Genomic DNA, 9309 nt, shown 5'->3' with positions numbered 1-9309 from the left:
AGAAGAAAAATCTCAAATCAGAGACCTAGAAAAAGAAGAGAAAACAAAGCCCAAAGTGAGCAGAAAGAAGGAAATAACAGATTAGAACAGAGATAAATGAAATAGAATAAAAAAAATAAAAATTGATCTTTGATCAATAAAATCAACAAACCTCTAGACTGACAAAGAAAAAAAGAGAAAGGACACAAACAACAAAAATAAAAAATGAAAGGGAACACATTACTACTGACCTGTGATGGTTAAGTTTATGCATCAACTTGGCCAGGTTATGGTGTCCAGTGGTTTAGTCAAAAGGACTGGCCTGATTATTACTGTGAGGATATGTCATGGATTTAAATCATTGGTAAAGTAATTACATCTTCAGTTGATTACATCTATAATCAACTGAGGAACTGCCTTCAAGAATGAGAAGTCTTATCTAATCATCTGAAAGCCTTAAAAGGAGAAGAGATTATTTCAGCAGCCAGAAGGGAGAATTTCCATTTCTACTTCAGCTAGCCAGCTTCTGGGGAATTCATCAAAAACCATCAGAGATCCCAGTTTGAAGCCTGCCCTATGAAATTTGGACTTTCCCATCCCCACAGTTGTGTGGGCCAATTCCTATGAAAAACCTCATGTTTTATATATATATATATCCTGTTGATTCTGTTTCCTTAGATAACTTTGACTAATACACAACCCCATATAACAAAAAAAGGATTATAAGAGGATACTATGTACAACCATAAACCAACAAATTAGAGACCCTGGATAAAATGACAAAGTATTAGAAACACACAAACTACCTACACTGACTCAAGAAGAAATATAAGATCGCAATAGACCGGTAATAAGTAGAGATTGAATCAGTCATCAAAAATCTCTCAATAAAGCAAAGTCCAATCACAGGACTTTACTGGTGAATTTTACCAAACATTTCAAGAAGAATTAACATCTGTACTGCTCAAAGTCTTCCAAAAAATTGAAGAGAAGGGAATACATCCTAACTCATTCTATGAAGCTAAGATTACCCTAATACCAAGCCATATACAGATACCACAAAAAAGATTATAGACCAATATCCCTTATGAATATAAATGCAACAATCTTCGATAAAATACTAGCAAACAAAATCCACAGCACATTAAAAGAATTACATACCGTGATCAAATGGTATAAACAAGGGCAGTGTGCAATGGTGTTTCAACACAAGAAAATCAATTAATGTAATACAGTACATTACTAGAATGAAGGACAAAAAAAAAAAAAAAAAAAAAAAAAAAAAAGACCAGAAAAGGCATTTGCCAAAATCCAGTATCCTTTCTTGATAAAAACACTTTGAAAGATAGGAATACAAGGAAACTTCCTCAATATGATAAAGGGCATATAAAAGAAACCAACAGCTAACATCATAGTCAATGGTGAAAGACTGAAACTTTTCCCTCTAAGATCTGGAACGACACAAGGATGTCCACTGCCACCACTGTTATTCAACATGGCACAGGAAGTTCTAGCCAGGCAGTTAGGCAAGTAAAAAGAAATAAATGACATCCAAATTGGAAAGGAAGAAGTAAAACTTCCCCTATTTGCAGATGACATTGTCCTATATATAGAAAATCCTGAAAAAAATCTACAACAAAGCTACTATAGCTAATAAACTAAACAAAGTGGCAGGGTACAAGATCAACATGCAATAATCAGTAGTGTCTCTAAACACTACACTCTGAAGAGGAAATCAAGAAAAAAGATTCTATTTCAATGGCCACTACAGGAATCAACTATCTAGGAATAAATCTAACTAAATATGTTAAGGACTTGTACATGGAAAATTACAAAACATTGCTAAAAGAAATCAAAGAAGATATAAATAAACGTGGGCATTCTGTGTTCATGACTGGAAGAATGAAGATTGTTGATACATAAATTCTAACCAAAGCAATTTACAGATTCAAGGCATTCCCAATCAAAACTGCAATAGCCTTCTTTGCAGAAATGGAAAAGCCAATCATCAAATTTATTCTGAAGGTTAAGTGGCCCCAAATACCCAATACCAACTTGAAAAGAAGAACTTCCTGATTTCAAAATTTATTACAAAGCTACAGTAATCAAAACAGCATGGTACAGGTATAAGGACAGACACATAGCCCACTAGAATCAAACTGAGAGTTCAGAAACAAACCCTCACATCTATGGCCAATTGATCGTTGACAAGGGTTCCAAGTCCACTCAATGGGGAAAGAAAAGTCACTTCAACAAATGGTACTAGGAAAACTAGATATCCACATGTAAAAGATTGAAGGTGGACCCCTACTTCATACTATTCACAAAGTTAACTTAGAATGGATCAAAGACCTAAATATAAGAACCAAAACTATAAAACTCATAGAATAAAATATAGGGAAGCACTCTGGGACCTTGTATTAGGCAACGGTTTTGCATGAGCAACAAAGGAAAAAAATAGATAAATCAGACTTCATCAAAATTAAAAACTTTTGTGCAAAGGACTTCATCATGAGATTAAAAAACAACCTACACAATGGGAAAATATATTTGGAAACCACATACCCAATAATGGTTATATAAAGAAATTCTACAACTCAACAACAAAAAGACAAACAACCCAATTTAAAAATGGTCAAAGGACTTGAATGGACATTTCTCCAAAGAGGATATACAAATGGCCAATACACATTTGAAAAGATGCTCAACATCACTGGCCATTAGGGAAATGAAAATCAAAACCACAATAAGACACCATTTCACACCCATTATAATGGTTACTATTTAAAAATAATAATAATAATAATGTTGGAGAGGATGTGGAGAAATAAGGAAACTTGTTCATTGTTGGTGGGTGTGTAAAATGGTACAGTTGTTGTGGAGAACAGTTTGATGGTTGCTCAGAAAGTTAAGTATAGGTGACCATATTACCTAGCAATCCCACTTCTAGGTATATGCCTAAAAGAGTTGAAACCAGGGACCCTAACATATTTGCATACTGATGTTCATAGGAGCATTATTCACAATTGCCAAAAGATGTAAACAATTCTTGAATCCATCAACAGATTAATGGAAAAACAAAATGTGGCATATTCATACAATAGGATATTATTCAGATGTAAAACGGAATGATGTTCTGATACATGCAACAACATGAATGAACCTTAAAGACATCATAATGAGTGAATAAGCCAGACACAAAAGGACAAATATTGTGTGATCTCACTGATATTAAATAATTAGAATAAGCAAATTCATAAAGTCAGAAACTAGAATACAGGTTACCAGGTACTGGGGTGGGGGTTGGGAATGGGGAGTTAATGCTTAATTGATATAGAGTTTCTGTTTGGACTTACAGAAAAGCTTTGGCAATGGATAGTGGAGATTGTAGCACAACATTGTAAATGCAATTAACACCACTGAATTAGATATTTGATAATGGTTAAAAGGGAAAATTTTAGGTTGTGTATATGTTACTAGAATATAAAAATTTTAAAAAAACATAGGACTGTACAACACAAACAGTGAGACAATGTAAACTATGGACTATAGTTAATAGTACAACTATAATAATATTGTTTCATCAGTTGTAACAAAGGTACCACACTACTGTTAAATGTTAATATAGTGAAAACTGTGGTGGGGGGTGGGGAGTAATATGGGAACACTGTATATTCTACATGAGTTTTCTGTAAACCTACAACTCTCTAATAAAAAGAAGAATCAAGTCTGCCACTCTTTGTGACCACTGCTCTCATGATTGAGAGGGGATAGAGAGAGTGATTCCATAAGCTACTGGATTGCCAAAACACAATCCTTAACAAAAGCAAAAGATTGAGCTGAGCATAAAATATGGTAAAGAAATGACTAGTAATTACGGTAAAATCATTCACCACAATCATGAATTTTATTTTTCTATTTATTGGGTTTTCACAGATGTCAGAGGCCTATCTTAGATAATACGCATGGTCCTATCACAATAGAACAGCATTAAAATTAAAAGTTTCATGCTACAAATCTGAGCTAAGAAAATTAGAGTTCCACTGAGCTGGATCTGGACTTGGAAGTGCTTCCTTAACTTGCTGCTTCACCATAAGAACGCTAAGCAAAGAGTTAGTTTAATCTTGAGATTTTTCACGTAGAGAACATGATGTCAAGCCAAGATGACAAAATAGGAAAATATACCATCAAAACTGGTATATTAAAACTTTAACAGTGGGTAGATACAGATATGTATTTACACATCATCTACCTTTCATATTAGATGTTCACAAGAGAAACAAACAAATTGAATCCAATCCACAAGTGCTGAAGCAAGGAGAAGTGAGAAGTGACCAAGTCAGCTGACAGCCTTCCACTCCCAGTTGTAAGGGGTATGAGAAATTCCGAGGGTTTTCCAAACAGATGCCTGTGATGATAGTAAACATGTTGCTGGGATCAGGTGCTCCTGGCCTGGAAGAGCCCAGCAAACCTTTGCAGAAGTCAAGAATGTTATAAAGGTCCCAGGCATTAGAGTCTTGCCTGGCCATGCTGGGCCTCACAAACCTCTTAGACACAAAGCACTGGCATAGGATATACTGGATGTTTCTCTTCGGTTCATCCTCTAGGAAGGTGATGGTTGCCAAGGCCCTGCAGTCTTCCCTTTTCAGGATATGCAATATGTCAACCACAATCTTGGGTATGATGAGGAAAATCTTACCACTAATACCAAGTTGTTGGATAACTGGAAGATTCTCACAGAGGGCCCTGGGGTCAGGGAACAAGCAAGGAGCCAAAGCTGACTGACTCTGGAGACCTCATAGGTTCTTCTCCAGCTGGTTCACTTCACACTGAAACCAGAATTGAACGTCTTTGGAAAATCTGATCCTTGACATTCTCTCTGGAAACTGTTGAGAAGAGTTTTCTGGTCCTTCGAGTGTGGTACTCACAAAACTACCCAGTCGAACCTCAGGAACCCATCCACGGAGATAGTTACAAAGTGGCCAAAGCTTCTGAGGAAACAGATACACAAAGCAGCTTCATCTTGGGAACTGAGTGGAGGTACATCCTGTTCTAAGTCCACTCTCTCTCGGGAAGCCTGAAGCAGAGAGTGCTGGCACAGGGCCATGTCCTCAGGGAATTGCAGGAACCTGGGGATGTTTGGGCCTTTATGGCTCTGGAGCATGTCATGGAGCTGGCAGGACAGGCCAAGGCCTGGTTCCTGCAGGTCTCCCACTGAGGGCAGAAGGTTCAGCAGCACAGATAGGTGTTCCCACAGACTAAATGGCCTCTGCCAACTTGACGTGAGGAGGCTGTGGCTGATGCAGAGCCAGCCTAGTGTCACCTTGATGGAGGGCACCAGCCCTTCTGCAGAGAAGATCTTTAGTTTCCTCTGAATGGTCTGAAGATGGCTGCAAGACTGGCCAAAGGCATTCTGCCCCATGTAGGAGCCGGTGAGAAGCTATATCTCAGGGAAGCAGCTCATACTGTCTTCAGTGTCAGATGTTTTGCTGGAAGCAGGGCTCAGCTCAGACTGAGGCTTCAGAGTACTATGATTGAAGACAGGAATCAAGTGCAAGCCATGTTTCACTTGGAGCTTTTGGGGCTGTCAGACTGGTGGAAATAGTTGTTTTCAGGAGATCTAGGAGACTATTGGGAGGTTTACATACCTTTAAGTTGTCCCTGGTCTGGGCAACTTTGTATTTGGATCTTGTCCCACTTTTCCACATTCTTCTGGATTCAGAGAGCTACATCTTTCCTCATCAGTTGTATCTAAATAAGATATTTCACTGCTTGTTTCTGAATGGACCTGTGAGCTTAAGGATGTGTTTTCCTCTTCATCTGTCTCATCTAAGTCACAGCAGGAATGAAAACTGGCTTCTGAGTTGTAACCTTCACTAGAAACATAAGATAAGCCTGTGGCTTTTCTGGGATTCACTGGGGTAGAGCCCAGGGCGGATGGCTGGAAAGTCTTGTTGCCACTCCCTGGTCTCTTTCTCCTGGCTTCTAGAACTGGGGATCCCCGCCTCTGGAGTCAGCTTCCTTTCCTGAAGCTCAGCCTGGATTTGGATATTCACATGTTGAATTAGATGGGAGAAAAAGGGTTAAGGAGAAGATGACTGCCAGCCTGTGCTTATTTGAGCCTGGTTTCCTCAGGGTGTGCACCCTCATGAGGCAAAGGATGACCATGTGGAAGATTAGGAGGTCTTGGAGAAACAAGTAGCCCCTTGAGGGCTTTCCCTCTGCAGTGGCCTGGCTCTGGTCAGATGGACATGGCTGATAAGAAAGACAGAGACAAAAGTGTTCCAGAACCAACTGTCACAGGGCTATCAACCTAGTTGTTCTCAACTTCCTCTGAGGCTGCAAGAGGCTCTGAAGGTAGAGGAAGTCAACCAACAGCCTTTTGTTGTCCCAACACTGCCTCTGGCTTGGAGATAGCTTCTTTCCCTGGTACCTTTTCAGGCAACTATACCTTTTTCCTGCATGATCACACAGCCATTTAAGGTTCCAAGATGTCCCTTTAAAAAGCACTTCCAAGTGGAGGCAGTGCTGGTAGAAGTACATGGCTTCAACATCATGATACTTGGTCCCTGCAAGAGCTCCCAACTGGTTGAAGGGCATTCTCATGTGTGGGGCCACTGACAGAGCACTGTAATAACACCTCTCAGCCAGGGCTAGGAACTCATTCTGATAGTGGAACAAGTCTCCCAGGTACAGCAGGCCATGATGGCAGGCCATTTGAGCCCAGACTGTCTCTTCTTCTGATGAGGGCCCTACTTTCTGACAGCCAATCAAGTGGACTGCACTGTGGGGCCAATCTATATAGCTCTGTAGTCTTGGTTCATAGTGACATTGAAGGAACAAGAAGAGATGTTCACAGAATTTGAGGCCACCCATCAGATGAACTCGCAAAGGGCCTTCCCAATGTTTGAAAGTGCCCTCGTGTTTTCTGTTGGTCTCGATTAGCAGCATAACAACTTCGGAGTACATTTTCCTCTGTTACAGTTGCTCTGCCTTCCTCTCATAATCTACTCATGTGCAGGAACATGAATGTAATACAGACTTCCTGGACCAAATCCCTGTGGGCCAGGATGTGAGGTTTGAAAACCTCTTTGTGGGCATTTCCTTTTCGGAGAAAGAAGTCAAGACATTGAGCTGCCAAGCATACCTCCTGGTGGAGGAGTTGTGCATTCAGGGCTTCTGCCTGGCTTCTTTCCCATGACGCTTACATGCTCCTTCTGAAGAAAGGCAAAACTATCTGTTAGTGCTCACCCAGAGAGACAGAAAATAGTAATAACAACCAGATCTAGACAGTAGGGATGTGTAAGGCCCTCTTAGATAAAACAGGTAACTCCTGCTCATCCAGAACTCAAGGTAAACATCATTTCTTCCAGGAAGCCAAATCTAACTCCCAAGTCAGAACAGATGCTTCCCCTGGACACTGGGTGGGCCTCCTATGAGTTTCTGGAGCTCAATACAGAACTTTTCCTGATTATGTTTCTCCAACCATAGCATATCTATTATAATTGCTTATTATTCTTTCTCCTGAACCAGGCCACAGAGTTCCCTGATAGCAAGGTACCATTATGTCCCAGTACCTAACAAGACCTGATTCACAGTGGATGCTCAGTAAAAAACAGTATATGAATGAATGAAGTCAATTTCTTAAAAATAATTTTCAATTCCATGATTAAATTGTATAAAAGTACTCCATTTTACTATTTAAGATACATGTCTAAGGATGAAGTAAAATTTAACATAGTCTCCATTAACTGCGATACAAAAGAAAGAAAAGAAACACCCCCATATTGAAATTTAGATTTAAACAAGTGTGGCTTCTCTGGAGACTTCAACCTACATTCTAATTTAAAAAAAATATTTAATGCAAAAATTATAGAATTCCTTACCTCTAAGTAGATTTTGCTTTTAGACTCTCAGGATGAAGGGAGAAGAGAAATAGACCTTAGAAGATAAACAGGATTCTTACAAAAGAAATTACAAAGAGTAAACACAAAGTAAAAGGTATCTTGCTTCCTTAATAAAAGAAAAGGCAAATTAATGGTAGTAATTTAATCATAACAAAGTAATAAAACATGTTTTAAATGGTGACATCTGATATTCAAAACCCGTGGTGAAACTTACATACGCATACACAATCGGTACATTAAGTTTTAAAACTCTTTGTAGGTTTGTAGAATCCATTCATGGTCATATCCTTTTACCAGCAACCCTATTACTAGGAATGACTCCAAAGTAAATGCATTTAACAAAAGCAAAAAACCTATGTGCATTCCAAATGTATCTCTAATAGAAGAAGAAGGGAGGGATGGAGGAAGGTTGGGAGACCAAGCCTAACTTAAATATTCAACAATAAACACTAGCTTGGTAAATTATGGCAAATACCTACATGATAGAAAGTCATTAAGTCCACTAAATATAATAATTATGTAGACATAGAAATAATAATTATACGGATAAAGAGTGGAAGACGAAATAATATATACACTGAAAAATTACCACAGCCTCAAAAACTGAAATATAAACATGCAAAATTTAAGAGGCTAGAGTGATAATGGCTTTTTCTCATAATGTTATATTATCAGTCATCCTAATGCCACTTATTAGCATAATTTATGAATCTATGTTTTTGTAGAATTTACAGAAGAGGAAAAAAGCAATAAGTATATACTATAAAAGCTAAATTATAGAACTAGAATATAGTATTGGAACATCAAGTACAAAGACATACAGTATACATACAGTATCATTAGAGTGAGGATAGCATTAAAAAAAAACTAAGACTTTCTAGGATGCAAAAAGTTGAGAAGGAAGAGGGATAGAGGCAAAGTAAGAGAAGGGATTTGGGCAAGAGGGCAAGGAAGCCAGAACACAGAAGTTGAACCAGCAGTGCCAGAGCCTTCAGAATCTCCAAAGCACCCCAGAAAAGAACATCAGGCCTTTCCTGGAAAGGTGAATAAATGGTTAACCTGACTCTTCTCAGTCCTGAGAAATCTGTCTGAAGGGAAGGGGAGAACCTATGAGCAGACATCTGGAGAACACAGATGTAGGTTAGATTATAAGACATGCACACATGCACAGAGTATTTTTCTGAAGGAGATTTAGTTCCTTATCCATCTTGAGAATCAGAAGCCAGAAAGTGCAAGCTAGAGAAAGAAAAAAAGTTTAAGCCCCAAATTCTATTAGAACATTTTGGGAGCTGTGTATTTCATTTAAAAGCCAGATAGGAGTAGGAACTGACTGAAGCATTTATTCTAGCCTCTTCTCCCTTCCCCATAACCCCTAACCCTATCCCTTGGCTTCAGATGGCAGCACTCTCCTGAGTCTCTTCTG

General features: G+C 38.7%; 1 pseudogene; it reads right to left on the bottom strand.

Annotated features, from left to right (window-relative positions):
- Positions 1 to 3907: 3907 nt before the first annotated feature.
- On the bottom strand, positions 3908 to 7672 carry LOC119508867 (annotated as a pseudogene).
- Positions 7673 to 9309: the final 1637 nt, after the last annotated feature.

Source organism: Choloepus didactylus, chromosome 14, assembly GCF_015220235.1.
Source record: "Choloepus didactylus isolate mChoDid1 chromosome 14, mChoDid1.pri, whole genome shotgun sequence".
Taxonomy (NCBI): domain Eukaryota; kingdom Metazoa; phylum Chordata; class Mammalia; order Pilosa; family Megalonychidae; genus Choloepus; species Choloepus didactylus.
The sequence above is the reverse complement of the archived record's forward strand: the minus strand, read 5'-3'. Positions and strand labels throughout refer to the sequence as shown.